Below are 18,616 nucleotides of genomic sequence, written 5' to 3'. Positions count from 1 at the left end.
CCGCCGCTGCTCTTTGCTCTGCAGTCGGCAATCCACCTCTACAACGCAGGCATCAGAGGCTATTGCTCCCACACATGCATAGTAGAGGTGGATTGTCAGCAAAGAGGGAGGAGACATCCTGCAGGAGGAAGTCCAAAAGGAAGAGAGGTAAGTATGATGGGGTGGAGGGAAATGGGGTGGAGGGAAAAGGAGTGGGGGGGGGGGAGTAGTACTAACGTTCTGTTTCCGGAAACGGAACGTCACCAGTAACCAGAAAATGTCCCTGGGGCGGTCACATGATCGCCACAGGGATATGGGTAAATATATATTTTTGATAAATTATGTAATTTAGAAAGTAGTTGGGGGTGGGGTGTTTATATTAGTATAGGAATTACATTTTATCCGGGACCACTCCTTTAATGTTTGCGGGACAAATTTGTTCTTCATAAAGGTGCCATTTTTTATTCTGTACAATGTGCTGTGAAGCTGGAAAAAAAAATCAGAAGTGGGTGGAATTTGAGAAAAACTGCATTTGTGCAACTTTTTTTACGGGCTTTGTTTTAATGGCATTTACTCTGTAGCCAAAAATGACACGTCCCCTGTATTCTATGTGTCCCCCCTGTATTCTATGTGTCTCCTCCGTATTATATGTGTCCCCTGTATTCTATGTGCCCCCCTGTATTCTATGTGTCCCCCCTGTATTCTATGTGTCTCCTCCGTATTATATGTGTCCCCTGTATTCTATGTGTCCCCCTGTATTCTATGTGTCCCCCTGTATTCTATGTGTCCCCCTGTATTCTATGTGTCCCCCTGTATTCTATGTGTCCCCCTGTATTCTATGTGTCCCCCTGTATTCTATGTGTCCCCCTGTATTCTATGTGTCCCCCTGTATTATATGTGTCCCCCTGTATTATGTGTCCCCCCTGTATTCTATGTGTCCCCCCTGTATTCTATGTGTCCCCCCTGTATTCTATGTGTCCTCCTGTATTCTATGTGCCCCCCTGTATTCTATGTGTCCTCCCTGTATTATATGTGTGTCATCTGTATTCTATGTGTCTCCCCCGTATTATGTGTGTGTCACCTGTATTCTAGGAGTCCCCCCGTATTATATGTGTGTCATCTGTATTCTATGTGTCTCCCCCGTATTATGTGTGTGTCACCTGTATTCTAGGAGTCCCCCCGTATTATATGTGTGTCCCCTGTATTCTATGTGTCCCCCCTGTATTATATGTGTGTCATCTGTATTCTATGTGTCTCCCCCGTATTATGTGTGTGTCACCTGTATTCTAGGAGTCCCCCCGTATTATGTGTGTGTCCCCTGTACTCTAAGTTTCGGTACAATTCCAGGGAAAACAAATTTACATATTATGCCATATTATGACACCCATAACTTTTTTCTAATTCTGTGTATGGGGGTGCATAGGGCAGGTGTACCCCCTGGGGGCCTTGAACCCCAGGGAGTCTGATCCCTAATGTAATGCATTACAAAATATTGGCACTTCTACTGCAGGCTGCATACATGTAGAGGCAGAGTAAGGGCCATTATATAAGATGTTGGTCGCTGTGGGGCCATTATATTACATGTGGGCACTGAAAGAGGGGGGGGGCACTGAGGGGGCCATCAAATAAATGTTACTGAAGGCTCCAAACAAAGCCGTATTTTATAAACCTTTACAAGTGTTGCCTATTTGGATGTGCCCGGTTGAGACATTTGATCACTAGGGGGCACTTCACTTGGTCTAGAACACTGGCACCTAATGATCTTGTAGCGGGGTCTTCACACCATTGAGATCTCACATAAACCTAGAAACAAAAAAAAAAACCTAGATAAACATTGTTTTGAGGTTAAATTTTAGTAAAAAAAAACCCAGAGGACATTCTGGAATTTGATGTGACAGCAGAGACACAAACCTCGTGTAAAACAATGAATAACCCCCCCCCCCCCATATGTTAAGTGTTCCCTTCATGAGACTGACCCATTTGTCACACATCCTGCACCTCTCCCTCTTCCCCACACACAGCCTGAACCCCGTTTCCCTTTCTCACACAGAGCTATACTCTCAATGTACCCCTTTTATCACGCGAGCTGCAACCCCAATTCTCCATCTTGGGCAGCCTGCACCCCCATCTCCTCTTTATTTCTCAAGCATCCTGTACATCCCCCTCTATTTTTCACACAAAGTGCTCCCAACGCCCTCTTTTGCTCATACACAGCCTGAACCCCACTATCATGCTCATACACATCCTGAACCCCACTATCATGCTCATACATAGCCTGAACCCCACTATCATGCTCACACACAGCCTGAACCCCACTATCATGCTCATACATAGCCTGAACCCCTTTATCATGCTCACACACAGCCTGAACCCCACTATTATGCTCACACACAGCCTGAACCCCACTATCATACGCACACACAGCCTGAACCCCTTTATCATGCTCACACACAGCCTGAACCCCACTATTATGCTCACACACAGCCTGAACCCCACTATCATACGCACACACAGCCTGAACCCCTTTATCATGCTCACACACAGCCTGAACCCCACTATTATGCTCACACACAGCCTGAACCCCACTATCATACGCACACACAGCCTGAACTCCTTTATCATGCTCTCACACAGCCTGAACCCCACTATTATGCTCACACAGAGCCTGAACCGCTCTATCATGCTCATACACACCCTGAACCCCACTATCATGCTCACACAGTCTGAACCCCACTATCATGCTCACATACAGCCTGAACCCAACTATCATGCTCACATATACAGCCTGAACCCAACTATCATGCTCACATACACAGCCTGAACCCCACTATCATGCTCACATACACAGCCTGAACCCCACTATCATGCTCATACACAGCCTGAACCCCTCTATCATGCTCACATACGCAGCCTGAACCCCACTATCATGCTCACATACGCAGCCTGAACCCCACTATCATGCTCATACACAGCCTGAATACCACTATCATGCCCATACACAGCCTGAACCCCACTATCATGCTCACATACACAGCCAGAACCCCACTATCATGCTCATACACAGCCTCAACCCCTCTATCATGCTCACATACGCAGCCTGAACCCCTCTATCATGCTCACATACGCAGCCTGAACCCCACTATCATGCTCACATACACAGCCTCAACCCCACTATCATACTCATACACAGCCTGAACCCCACTATCATGCTCATACACAGCCTGAACACCACTATCATGCCCATACACAGCCTGAACCCCACTATCATGCTCACATACACAGCCTGAACCCCACTATCATGCTCATACACAGCCTGAACCCCACTATCATGCTCACATACGCAGCCTGAACCCCACTATCATGCTCACATACGCAGCCTGAACCCCACTATCATGCTCACATACGCAGCCTGAACCCCACTATCATGCTCATACACAGCCTGAACCCCACTATCATGCTCATACACAGCCTGAACCCCACTATCATGCTCACATACACAGCCTGAACCCCACTATCATGCTCACATACACAGCCTGAACCCCACTATCATGCTCACATACACAGCCTGAACCCCACTATCATGCTCACATACACAGCCTGAACCCCACTATCATGCTCACATACACAGCCTGAACCCCACTATCATGCTCACATACACAGCCTGAACCCCACTATCATGCTCACATACACAGCCTGAACCCCACTATCATGCTCACATACACAGCCTGAACCCCACTATCATGCTCACACACAGCCTGAACCCCACTATCATGCTCACATACAGCCTGAACCCCACTATCATACTCACACACTGCCAGCTTACACATGCTATGTCTTTCCCTCCATCTTACCTTCCAGCCTCCATTCACTGCAGCCTTCTCTTCCTGTGTAACTCCGCACTGTCTTGAATAGCTCCGCCCACACCAGAGGCTGATCACATGGTCACGACGTCACCGGAAGTCCTTTAGCCCACTAGGATTTAGCAGCTACCATAGTGGTGGAAGTGCAACTAGGCTGGAGGTTATAGTATATGTGTTGTGTATTGTAGTCATGTGCTATTTGTAATCCCCAAAACTGTATGTATAGGACAGGTTTATGTAATTACTTTTAGGCAGACCATGGAAAGATTTGGCTGAGGCCTCATGCTGCAGATTTTGCTGTGGTGTTTTGAGCCAAAGCCAGGACGAGATTGAACAGAAGGTAGAAGTGTAAGGCCTGGTTCACATTTGCGTTCGGTATTCCATTCAGGAAGTCGTCTTGGGGAACCCCCCCTAATGGAATATCGAACGAGAGCAATGAAAACAGACCCTGTAGACTATAATGGGGTCCGTGTGTTTTCCATACGAATCATGCAGAAAGAAAAATACTTCCAGCAGTACTTTTGTCTCTGCATGATTCGTGCAGACACCGAGCGGAACCCCATTATAGTGTATGGGGTTCATGTGTTTTCATTGCTCACTGCTCTTTAATACGTTCGGTATTCCGTTCACGAGTCCCCAAGCGGACTCCCCGAATGAGATACCGAACGCAGATGTGAACCGGGCCTCAGAGCTTCCTTTATATTTTCCAATCTCATTATCCCTCAGTCCCATTGTGTGAAATTACTTTCTTTGTAATGTATCTTTCTGTCTGTATTTGAACCCTACAGTGCTGCGGAATATGTTCGCGCTATATAAATAAAAAATTTTATTATTATTATAGCTATTTTTGGCTATGACTCAAAAATAACGCAGTAAGGGTGCATGCACACTACGTAACGCCGGGCGTGTATGAGAGCCGTACACGCCGGCGTTACAGCAGGGCTGCCGAGCACTTCCCATTCACTTCAATGGGAGCGCTCGTAAACGCCGCTGTTACGAGCGCTCCCATTGAAGTGAATGGGAAGTGTTCGGCAGTCTGCTGTAATGCCGGCGTGTACGGCTCTCATACACGCCCGGCGTTACTCAGTGTGCATGCACCCTAAGGGTGCATTCACACTACGTATACTGAAGCTTATTCTGAACGTAAAACACGTTCAGAATAAGCGGCGTATAAAGCAGCTCCATTCATTTCTATGGGAGCCGGCATACGAGCGCTCCCCATAGAAATGCCGGCTCCCATAGAAATGAATGGAACTGCTTTATACGCCGCTTATTCTGAACGTGTTTTACGTTCAGAATAAGCTTCAGTATACGTAGTGTGAATGCACCCTAAGGGAGCCTTCACACGGAGTAAACGTGTGTGTGTTTTTGCAAAATACACGTGTGAAAATAAGACTCCCATTGACTTTAATGACATTTTACAGGCGTATTTTTACAGGTGTATTTTTACGCGTGTAAAAAATATTGAAGTCAATGGGAGTTTTTTTTTTCCTATAACGCGCATTATTTTGCACGCGCAAAATAACACGCACAAAAATACGAGCATTATGCAAAAAAAAAAGACATTGAGCTCAATAACCTAATTAGGAAGGGTTTTTTCCGGTGCCAAAATAAGCCACATGTTATTTACGTGTGAACTAAGCCTAAGAGACTTGACATGCATAGCTCAAGCCTATAGTGGACCATAGGCAGCTTGTAATAGAAGTGAATGGATTTTATTATTCACTACAATGTATAAGTCATCAGATTCCTTATAGTTCAAGGTCTATAGGGGTCTGAAAATAAAAGTAAAAGAAAAAAAACACAAAAAATATCAAAGTTCAAATCACCACCTTTTCCCTAGATTGCATATAAAAATAAATAAAACAAAAGTAAACATAAACACTTTAGGCATCCTTGTGCTCCAACATGTCCAAACTATTAAAATATATAAGTATTTGTCCCATATGGTGAACGACGTAGTGGGGACTATGACGACGAGAGATGAGCGAACAATGAAATATTCGTTTCGAGTAGAGCCTCAATATTCGAACACTCGATCGAATATCGAAAGTCATTATAGTCTATGGGAAAAGGGTATGTAATGTTCTATTGGCTTGGGTTTGCGCCCTCCGTTCCAGTATGGTCTTTGTCAAGGGACTTTGTCGCTCTATTAGGATGAATTGATTCAAACATGAGTTTATGTTAACTGTGGAGCTTTAGGGGTATGTGCATTTATTGGTATGTTTATTGAGGTGTGGTTATATACAGTATGTTCCACTCAGGTGTTCATGTCTTCTATCTGTTATATTTTTGAACTGTATATATGTTTTTATAATAAAGTTGTAAAAAATTTTTTATACATTTCCCGGATTTTCTTTGAAATGTGATTATTATTGATCTTTATCATTGGTGGGGTTTATTATGGGATATCTTTAGTCCCTGCTTTGAATATGTTTAGTTTTAGCCATAAGTAGTTGAGCTGGTAAAGGATGTACAGCAGGAGAGGCAAAAAGGGAGTTCATATACTGTGGTGAGAGGAATGAAAAAGGAGTCATATGTTATTGGGGGGCCTTGAAAAGGGGAAAGAAATTGTGGGGTAGGGGATCATATCGTGTGTGGTGCCAAAAAGGGGTTCAGACACTGTGGGAGGCCAAAAAAAAGGGTCATATACTGTAGGGGGGGACGACAAAAAAAAAGGGAAGTCATATACTGTGTGAGGAACAATAAAAGGGGGTCATATACTATGGGGGCCAAATATAAGGGTGCTAAAAAATAGGGGGTCGTATACTGGATAGTATAGTGGAAGCCAAGAAAAGTTGTCATGTACCATGTCATGTAGGGATCCCTCCCCCCCCCCCAAAAAAAAAAAAGGATTGTGTAATGTGTGTGGGGGATTTACTGATGAGTGGGCCTATCCCACAATTTTAAATAGGGGGGCCCCAGCATGCAAAGATATATATATATATATATATATATATATATATGCAGATAGGATAGGATCACCCCTGCTCAGGTTGTTATACTCATTCAGAATCTGGTCTTTTTGCCAGATTCTATGCCGCTGAACTTGTCTGTGAAATTCAATACTCGAATGGCGTTATCCACAGATAAATACATTTTCCAGAGCCTTCTCTTAAGTCTGACCTTAAAATCAGACATGTTTTATTGATAACAAATATTAGGATGAACTTTCCAAACGATAATATATTTTTTTTATTTAACAGAGACCTTAAGCCTGAGAACATCATGGTGGCTGAAACAGGCCTTGTGAAGATCACTGACTTTGATTTCGCAGTTGACAACATCCTTGGAGTCCGAACAGTCATTGGATACGCTGGGACAGCAGGCTACATGGCTCCTGAGGTGAGAAGATTTTCCTAGTATTGACACACAGTAACTATATTCGCCATCTTGGACATGCACATTCTACATAAGCCCTTTACAGATCACATGCAGTAAATGAGACATTTTGACAACAGATTTACACATCCAAAAAACTATAATTCAGATAGGAAAGGGGCATGGTGTCCAGAAGAGCTCTATGGATCCTTTCAGTGATTGGTAGAAGTCACAGCATAGAGACCTTCACTCATTACATGGCATAAGAATATGTAAGGTTTAAGGGCCCGTTCACAAGGAGTTACTGGTACTCTTTTGGTATCATCCTAATAGAAATGGTTATCAGTGAGTGTACAGACCATTCGACACTTGAAGATACATCCTACGGCCTTGATAACATTATTAACCCCTTAGCGACCCTTGACGTAACTGTACGTCATGGGTCGCATGGGGATGTATGGAGCGAGCTCACACGCTGAGCTCGCTCCATACACGGCAGATGCCAGAGGCATCGTCTAATAGAAGTGCTGCGATTTTGCTATTCACTGCAGTACTGTAGTATTGCAGTGAATAGTATGAGCGATCAGACTCCCTAGGTTTCAAGGTACCTAAGGGGTCTGATCATAAATGTAACAGAAGAAAAAAAAAAAGTTTTTAAAAGTATTAAAAAAATAAAAAAAATATAAAAGTTCAAATCACCCCCCTTTCCCTAGATTAGCTATAAAAGTAATTAAAGAACATTAAACATAAACATATTAGGTATCCCTGCGCTCCAAAATGCCCGAACTATTAGAATATTAAAACATTTATCCCGTACTGCGAACGGCGTAGCGGCAAAAAAAATAAAAACCGCCAAAAAGCGTTTTTTTCAACACTTTGCCTCCTATAAAAAATTGAATAAAAAGTGATCAAACCATCAGATCTTTCCCCAAATGGTATCAAAAGAAACGTCATCTTGTCCCGCATAAAAAGACACCACAACCAGCTCCATACATGGAAATATGAAAAAGTTACAGGTGTTAGAACATGATGACACAAAATTTTTTTTCTATTTTGCAAAGTTTATCATTTTTTTAAAAGTATCAAAACATTTCAAATACTATATAAATTTGGTATCACCGCGTTCGTACTGACACGTAGAACACAGGTAACATGTCATTTGTACCAAACAGTGAACGTTGTAAAAATTAAACCCATAAGAAAATGGCGCAAATGCATTTTTTCTCCAATTGCACCTCATTCTGAATTTTTTTCCAGCTTCCCAGTACATTGCACAGCATATTGAATGATGCCATTACAAAGTACAATTTGTCCCGCAAACAATAAGCCATCATGTGACTCTGTGAACTGAAAAATGAAAAAGTTATGGCTCTTGAAATGTGAGGAGGGAAAAACGAAAATGCGAAACCAAAAAATAGCCGGGTCCTTAAGGGGTTAAATAGCTCCTTCAAAAGGATCCTACAAGGTAGTTAGGAGTCCATGGTAACATCAGAGAGCATGGATTCTTCCAGTTTATCGATTGGGTCTCTGTGGAAGCCCTATAACTGCCTCCGCCATACATACCAATAGTAAGTACATATTGTATATTTATCATAATCTAAAGTAGTTTGAGCCAAAACATTACAAACCCCTGCAGGGCCGGTTTTAGGCAAAATGGGGCCCTAGGTGAGTTTTGGAGTGGGGCCCTAAATTCTAAGATACCGTACCAACGTCACAATTTGGTAACTGAATACACATATAATCACTCAAAACTATATTTTAATTATATTAAAGAAATTCAATGTAATATAAACCAAACATTATTTAATAGAACTTAAAATTCTGCATCCTAATGGCTGGCTTCACATAGATGCATTAAAATAATTGCGGTGTCTACGCCACACGGAGCCCCAGCCTTAGGCGTGGTTCACATCTGCAGTCGGATTTCCATTTGAGGAGTCCGGGTGGGCACTCCATGAACAGAAACCTATACACATTAAAAAGTAGTTACCGAAGGAAACCACATGGACCCCATGGGTATAATGGGGTCTGTGTGGTTTCCGCTCGGTTTCCACATGAATAATGCGGAAAGAAAAGTGGAGCTTGCAGGAAACCAAGTGGAGACCACACGGACCCCATTATAGTCTATGGGGTCTGCAGGTTTCCCTGGTAACTGCTTTTTAATCCGGGTTAGATTTCCATTAGGGGTGTCCCCAAGTGAACATCCCGAACAGAAATCTGAACGCAGATGTGAATGAAGTCTTAAAGGGGATTTTGTTACACCAGGAGTAGGCAACCTAATTTTAATATTGATGACACCTACACTAAAGTCATACCACAAACTGTAACATAGGGGTGCTGTCATACTGTGCTCCAGGACACATACATTTAGCGCTATTTGCCTGGATACATGTGTACTTTTCCATTAGAAGCAATGTCAGTACACATATCACCTACAATTAGAGGTAAATGTATCCTAATTACATCATGGAAGACAGATTTGCATATTCTTCCCATGGTTCCTTGCGAAGTGGAGTGCTAAAGGCTTAATAAATCTCCACACACCTATATGGTGGTCTCTCCCTAAGGAGTGACAATATCCCCTTAGTGAGAGTGAGTAGGATTGTGACACACGATGTACCTGGATGCTGCATCCAGTCCCCGGCCACCGGTACTTTCACTTTTTTGTAAGTGAAATGCGGATTAATTTCAACCACTTTTAATTTCTGACTGTACAGCAACAGCAAAAACCCAGCCTGGAACTAATGAGTGTCACACTTACCCCAAAGTGACAGCACTGGTGCCCATGGACTGCATTTGGCTGCAGCCGCATCTGTCTACACAGTGTGTCACCACCTGAAAAGAAACACCCTAAGGCTGAGGCCCCACGTTGCGGAAATGCAGCTTTTTTTGTTGCAGATTTTGCTGCATTTTTTTTTCCAACAAAGCCAAGAATGGCTATTAAAGGAATGGGAAATATAAAGGAAGCTCTTCTACTTCTACCTTCTTCTCAATCCACTGATGGCTTTTGCTCAAAAAATTGCAACAAAAACGCTGTGTTTCTGCAACGTGGGGCCTCACCCTTAGGCCTGCTTCACATCTGCATTCTGTATTCCGTTCGGGGAGTCCACATTAGTCAAGCAGAGAGGAAAGTAGTTCATGAAGTACTTTTCTCTCTGCATGTTCTGTGCAGAGACCGCGTGGAAAACACACGGACCCCATTATAGTCTATGGGGTCCGTGTGCTTTCATTGCTCACCGCTTGTCAATGTGTTCGGTACTCTGTTCGGAGTGCCCCTAAGTGGATTCCCCGAACGGAATAATGAATCAGATGTGAACCGGGCCTTAGAGATCTCCTGTACACAAATTGCATGGATGTGGTTATTACTGAGCCAGAAATGCAGACAGCTGTAGGATAGATATAGGACCTGCTCCATAATTTGCAGCTCTTCAGTTTGGCAAAAATTTCCACAAAAAGAATGTCTGTGTGTACGAGTCCATTGAAAAGTACAGGTCCATATTTTATCCTCAGTTGTGCATAAGAAGTATAGTCATGTGCATTACAGTTTAACAATTCCATGTGCCTCATATTAATAGCAGTTAAGCCCATCATGTGTCTAACATTAACCCCTGTGCTCTACATAAGGATTACTGATGTGAGATATATGGAGGTAATAATTAAGCATGTTCATCATTGAGGAATTTCATTAGTACCCTCATATGTCTCATATATCAGTAACCCTTATGTGAAGTATACAGGGCTTAATATGAGGGACATGATGGGGTTAACTGCTATTAATGTGAGGCACATGGAGTTACTGAAACTAAATTATTAACCCCAAATGAATGACATTAATAGGAATAATAACCCCAACATGTACCTTTGTGTTTTTCTTTTTTACTTTCACTCTCCTCTCCTTAGGGAGACTATGCAGGATGCAGAGCAGGAGCTCAGCAATTGCACAGTTTGTCCCCAACGCCGGCCCTGCAAACAAGTAAAGCAACTTAGGCAGAATAGTTATTTTAACCACGGCTATGCGGCCGAAGAGAGACAAAGGCAATCCCCGCAACCTAGCAAATAGGGACTGAATGTGTCTATAGAGCGGGGGAAAATTCGCTTGGCATAGCTGGGAGAAAGACCTCGTCAAATGTATACCCAGGTATTTCAGCCAAGAGGACCGCCAAGTGTATCTAAGGGTAAGTTCACATGGGGTATTTTGGTCAGGATTCTGAGGCTGTATCCGCCTCAAAATCCTGACCAAAGAGACGGCTTGCATTGAAATCAATGGGAGCCAGTCAGTTCTTTCAGGTGCCAGTGCTCATTCTTTCAGGTGGATTCGCTTTGCGACATCTGCCTGAAGACACTCCCTCCCGACTAGGCCCATTCATTTGGGCCTAATCCAGAGTGGAGTGTGCGACTGGATGCTGGTGCAGTGCACCGGCATCCAGTCGCAGCTACCCGTATTTTGGTCCGGAACCAAAAAAACCCCGTGTGAACGTATCGTTTAAGAAACCTGAAGCCCAGCCAAAACCGAAGGAGAGATACGGATAGGTAAAGCCTCTCTCTTAGAGGTGTTAATTTTATAACCGGACAAGCGGCCAAAACAGGAGAGGAGAGCATGGAGGTTAGAGAGGGAGAAATGCGGGTTAGTGAGAGTGAGAAGAATTTCAACCACGAACAACGAAAGTTTAAACTCTTGGTCATGTACACGCACCCCTGGGACGTCAGGGCTCTATGCAAAGGACAAATAAGAGCGAAGACAACGGGCAACATTGCCTAGTGCCGTTATGGCATCTGCCACCAATTTAATGTCTCCCCTTCATCTGCCACCAGTTTAATGTCTCCCCTTCATCTGCCACCAATTTAATGTCCCCCTTCATCTGCCACCAATTTAATGTCCCCCTTCATCTGTCACCAGCCTAATGTCCCCTTCATTTGCCCCCAGTTTAATTAACCCCCTACATCTACCACCAGTTTAATGTCCCCCTTCATCTGCCACTAACTTAATGTCCCCCTTTATCTGCCCCCCATTAAATGTCCCCCTTCATTTGCCCCCAGTTTTATTTCCCCTTCATCTGCCTTCAGTTTAATTGCCCCTATATCTACCCCCAGCGCAGATGTACACATGCGTAGTGTACCTTGGATGCATGTGCCTGGTGCACTAGAGATGAGTCCAATGAGAGCACCCACAGATTGCTTAGAAATCTAGTACTGCCAGTTTCTCAGGCAGAAGACGGAAACCTGCAAAGTGGAGACTGGGCACAGGTGTGAACCTGCCCTTACCTGTTTTTAGCTGAGTAAAATTGCATTTCAGATGGCCAGTCTATGATACCTTTAAGGAAGGAGGACATATGTTCAACAGTATAAATTTGATATTATTGTTATTTTCCAGGTCTCACAATGTCCCAACATAGAAACTGTTCCTCAACATAGAAAAGTTCTAAAAATATATAATTTACTGCACTATTATATAAGAATGTGATATATGTGACCTTGTGCGCGGACATCCACACCCTGTGATAAGTCGCTGTGGAGCCCCAGTGATACTGAAGTCCTCATATATAGTATAGGAGAAGTGATTCTGTGCAGTGTCCATATATACAGTATAGGAGAAGTGATACTACACAGTGTCCATATATAAAGTATAGGAGAAGTGACACTGTGTAGTGTCTATATATATATATATATATATATATATATATATATATATATGTATATATATTATAAGAGAAGTGATTCTGTACAGTGTCCATATATACAGTATAGGTGAAGTGATACTTATATACATACATACCTGCCTACTCTTCCATTAGCTTGTGAAGAAAGGAATGTCTTCACAAACAGCAGGCAAATCTCCTACGCTAGCAGGGTAGCAGACATGTTATATGTAACTTGTACACTTTATGTTCTGATCACGTCTGAAAAGGGGACATGGCGAGCACATCTAGTGCCCACGTCACAAAGATAAACACTACTGTCTTTTCTGTACCAGGGTAAATATCGCTCAGTGTCTGCTATGTAGTGAGTAGCGGAGGCGGCAGAGCCACTGTCTCTATAGGACTCAGCCATTACATATTTACCAGGTGCCCCTTGGCATGGCAGAACTGAGGCATACCCAACTTTACAAATTAAAAAAGAGGCTAGCTTTCTCACCTTTTACACAGGTAACCCAGAATAAAGCTAGCAAGACAGAAAATCTTTAAGTAATGTGTTAATACACTGCCCTATATTTCATGAAGGAATGTTGTAAAATTATTCTGGTAGCCTAACCAATGAGAAAGGGCCAATAAACCACTATGTGCAGAGAAATGCTAGAAAAGTGTCTGGCCATTAAAGGGTTAAATTTACATCACTGGTCAGCAGCCAATAGGATCGCTGGAAAAGAATTTGAAAAAAAACAACTGGCAGTTTTCCTCAGTTTGTTACAGAGCAACGCCGAGGTAAGATCTTCCCATCATCTGATAGGACTGAGCCCGATTTATCTCCCATGGGGCCTCACTCACATTATCAGGAATCAGTGTTGCTTTATATCAGCACGCTGTACATAAAAGGTTGCCTGTCCCTGACTTAGACATTGAACTTACATAACAGTCACCAGTATGCCTCTATTCTCCCCCTAGTGGTGGCTGCAGGCAGCTAGAATTTATAGTTTTATTCTGTGGTATTTCAGGGGATTGTGACCTCTGTGGGGGAGAAACTGACTGCTATAAAGCTATAATAAGAAATGAGAGGGGTAACACCACTGGGATAGTATAGCAGTGTTTCATTATACAGGGGGGCGACACCAGGACGTACACCCCCTATCTGTACATCGGAAAGCTGCAGTGTTTGAGACTTTATCACATCTGTGGGGGTTTTTTTGGGGGTTTACAGATTTTGCTACGGATTACAGTCATGGATCGCAGATCAATGGAGGTGAGTGTCTTCATTATAACCTGATCCCTTGTCCTATTGTCCTCTGCTCCTCCATCCCTGATAAGTGACACTTACTGTATTCTCTTCTCCTTAGCACGTCTACCGCCGCCAGGAATGCATTTATGGACTCACACCCTTCTTAAGTGAGTATTTTTAACCCCATAATTTCATTGATGAAACTGAATGTTGTTTATTTATATGGTTTTATGCCCATCCTATAATCCAGCATATTTGATAATCCAGCACCTAGCAGGCTGCATTGTTGGTGGATAAATTAATTTTACTGTATTTTTTTGGATATTATCATTACTGCTATGACTGATCCCATTATTTATTTTTTCTCTCTTCAGATTATCCCTGCACCGTGGAAGAAAGAAACGCACAACTCCTCATCTACTCCGTCAAGTACCTGCCATTACCTATCTTCAATATGGAGGTTAGTGATTACAAAACATGCTGAGCGGGACCAGTGCTGGGCTGGTGTAGGAGCCTTTTTTGCAGGTAGATTTGGAGGCGGATTCCGCATCAAAATCCACCTGCAAAAAACTCTGTGTGAACATACTCTTACAGTGGGGAAAACTCCTTCTATCTGTCCAGCACTAGTTTGCTGTAAGGCTCCTGCAGTCTCTCTTCTCTCACCCCAACTATATCTGGTCTAGTCCTTCTGTCTGCCTGGAGCCCTCTGTGTGCCCCCTGGTTCACCACCTTACACAACACGAAAGCATCAATACTATGTAAATATAGATACTAGTAATACTAAGAAGTGTATTTATCCTATATGCTTAGGATAGAGGATAAATACTGGATAGGTGGTGGTCTGACCGCTGAGAACCTCACTGATCCTGAGGACGGGGGTCTTTTTCCCTCTGTTGTGAATTCAGCCTGACTACAGTCAGCCTGAATATAGGAGTGTCACTTGGTGGATATACAAATCCTCGCTCCTATTCTCTTCAATGGGAGTGCCACAGATAGCTGAGTACTGTAGTTCGGCTATCTTTGGCACTGCTATCCAAGTGAATTGGAGTGCAGGTTTGTATATCCACCAAGTGGTACTCCTATAGTCATGCTGGCTGCAGTCAGGCTGAATTCATAACGGAGATAATAATTACCATTACCCCTACCCGTCCTCAGAATCACTGGGGCTCTCTGTAGTCAGACCCCCAACAATTAGGTATTTATCCTTTATCCTAAGGGTAGAGGATAAATATTTCTCATTTCATAAACTCCTTTAGGCTAAAGCCCCATGTAGTGGGCCACAGTGAAAAAGTGTTGTAGGAAAAACCGTGGCGGCAAGGTATCGCGGTTTTACATACAGCACTTTTCACAGAAAGCCAGCATTTTTCCTCTGCGGGCTTTTCTGCATCAATTATACGTATAAGGAAACCATTTCCATAGGTATAATTGACATGCTGAGATTTCCAAAAACACAATGGTTTTGGAAATCACAGCATTTCTGCTTTGGGTAATTTTCTGCAATGTGTGGATGGAATTCACTAGAACCTCATCCACTTTGCAAGGACTGTAAAATATTGTGGTTTTTGCCCTCACTTTTCAGCTGCAGCAAACTACAGCATTTACACCACGTGCGGCCCTAAATTGAGGCCCCATGCTGTGGAAACACAGCTTTTCTTTTGAGCCAAAGTCAGGAGTATATTTAACAGAAGAGTATTGTCTAAGAACTCCTTTTATATTTTCCACTTTTTCAGGCCACTCTTTGGCTCAAAAAAAAAAAAAATTGCAGCAAAATCTGCAACAAAAAAATGCAGCATTTCTATAATATGGGGCCTCAGCCTTATGTAAAAAGATGCCTCCTTGCTGCAAATAGTAGTAGGGGATATAAAGAAAGAACCCCTTATTCAGAAAAAAAAGTATGTTGTTAGTGTTATCTTGATGCCAGCTATTCATTTGAATTGCTTGGTGGTCCCTGTTTATTTGTATGTCAGGAGCTGCCCAGCAATTCTTATGAATAGCCTGCTCCTGCTCCCCCCTTCTCCCAACTAACGCTTCAATGGGATTGGGTTACTCCTGGTCACAATGACAGTAAGGCACTTCAGTAGGTTAATTTTAATCTGTCTGACAGTAACAGCAGTCACCCAGCTAATGCAGGGATTCCTTTGTAGCTTTAAGAGTCACTAGTTAATACTGATGCATCTGCATGTCCCCTGTCAGAATGAACTACTGCAAGAACTCTTATGGTATGTTCATACAGAGAAATTTGGACCATATTCTGCCTCAAAATCACCTCCAAATTCCACCTGAAATCTGCCTCCCATTCATTTTAATGGAAGAAAGAAGCAGAAATTTTCTGGCAGTCGATTTTTTTCCAGCTAGCAGAAAAAGGAAGCATCCGGCTTGTACCTCAGGTAGATACTAAATGAGAGGCAAATTCAGCGGGATATTTGTCAGTGTGAACATACCCTTAATGCTACATAGGAATCCCTGCACTAGCTGTGTCACTGTCAATATGACTGGGAGTAACCCAATTGCATTGAAGTGGGGGGTGGCAGGTGGAATTGACACAGTTTTTTTTTCTCAGTGTCTCTCCATCCTTGAAAGACTGTGGATATGTGAGAGGCCCCATTGACCATAATGGGTCTGTGTGCGGTCTTATTATAATTTTTTTTTCCAAATGAACATTTGCATAGTACAACGTTACTAAATAATTTTACAGTGAAGCTGTCAGTAAGTTATAGTCTCCCCTCCGCAGCACTGATCTCTGTCATGAGTTATAGTACATTTATTGTGTGACGATAGGAGTATGCGATGCTAGTCGAATGTAAACTCAAATTTATTTATTTATTTTTTTGGGGGAAGGGTATCGGGGTCACCTTTCTATAGTTCGCCTCAGGCAGCAGAGAGGCTAGATCAGTGATGGAGAACCTTTATGAGACCGAGTGCCCAAACTGCAACCCACAAAATTATCGCAAAGTGCCAACACGGTTATTTAACCTTAATACTGTGCGAATCCACAATTGCAGACAGTTATGGACCCACAAATCACATGAATGGGGCTTTGCAGAGCTTTCAATAATACCAACAATTTTGTACTGAAAGGTAAAGGTCTCTGCATTTGGTACTTTTGAACAATTAATGTTCACTATTTACATTGCACAGGATCTGTTTTATAGTCACCGTGCAATGTTATTACAGCTTGTAATAATATCATGTCTGCTATGCAACAGATACTGTGTGATACAAATAGTGAAGGGGCCCTAACACAGTATTATATACTCCACAGTAGTCCCTCCACAGTATTATATGCTCCACAGTAGTCCCTCCACAGTATTATATGCTCTATAGTAGCCCCCCCCACAGTATTTTATGCTCTACAGTAGCCCCCTCACAGTATTATATGCTCCACAGTAGCCCCCCACGATATTATATGCTTTACAGTAGCCCCCCCCCACACAATATTATATGCTGTACAGTAGCCCCCCACAAACACAGTATTATATGCTGTTTAGTAGGGCTCCCCCCACCACACACACAGTATTATATGCTCCTCAATACACCCCCCCCTCTTCCCACACACACACAGTATTAACCCCTTAACGACCGGCCCATAGGAAATCTACGTCGGCACTGACAGGTCCTTCCTGACTGCCCTATAGGAAGACTACATGGGGCAGTCAGGGAAGGATTCCCTGTCAGTGCCCACGTAGTTGGAGCAAGTCTTAGCTGTATCTTATAGCTAAGACCTTGCTTCATAACCCCCCATCGGAGGGGGCTCCGATGTTTTTTTTTTAACCCCTTCAGTTCCGTGATCAAACATGTAGACGCATCGCTTGGCTTCCTGTTACAGACTGGAGACACGTGCAGCCTGTGTCTCCAGCCTGTAACATTGATTCAGCATTGAAATCAGTGCTGAATCAAGTGTCCTAACAGAGACACACAAAAAAGTGAAATAAAAAGTGAAAAAAAGTGAAAAATAAATAAATAAAGCTTTTGAAAAAAATGAATAGTTATAAAGCCCCAAAAATCTCCTTTTTTCTATAGAAAATGAGTTATGTAAAAAAAAACCTAAAAATTAATAAAAACAATACATATTTGGTATCGTCGCGTCCGGAACAATCTGTACAATAAAACTGAAATAATATTTAATGTATACAGTAAATGTCGGGAAAAAAAACGGAAAAAACCAGCCGGAAGTAGTGATTTTTCGCCATCTCACCTTAGAAAATATGCTATAAAAAGTGATCAAAAACTCATATACACCCCACAATAGTACCAATAAAAAGCGCAGGTTCTCCCGCAAAAAATAAACCCCCAACCAACACTGTCAACCGAAAAATAAAAATGTTACGTCTCTCAGAAGATGGCGATGCAAAAATCACTGATTTATGTCCCCAAATGTGTTATTGTTCTGCAGAATTAGTATCGCATAAAAAAATACTATAAATGAGGTATCGCCGTAACCGTACCGACCCGCAGAATAAAGGTCACATGTTACTTATACTGTACGCTGCATGGTGCAAAATTTAAAAGGGAAGATGCAATGCCAGAATTGATTTTATTTTTTTAAATCCAGCAAAAACAGAGTTAATAAAATGTAATCAGTAAGT

The sequence above is a fragment of the Leptodactylus fuscus genome, chromosome 3 (genome assembly GCF_031893055.1).
Source record: "Leptodactylus fuscus isolate aLepFus1 chromosome 3, aLepFus1.hap2, whole genome shotgun sequence".
Lineage (NCBI taxonomy): Eukaryota > Metazoa > Chordata > Amphibia > Anura > Leptodactylidae > Leptodactylus > Leptodactylus fuscus.
This window is presented reverse-complemented; position numbering follows the sequence as displayed.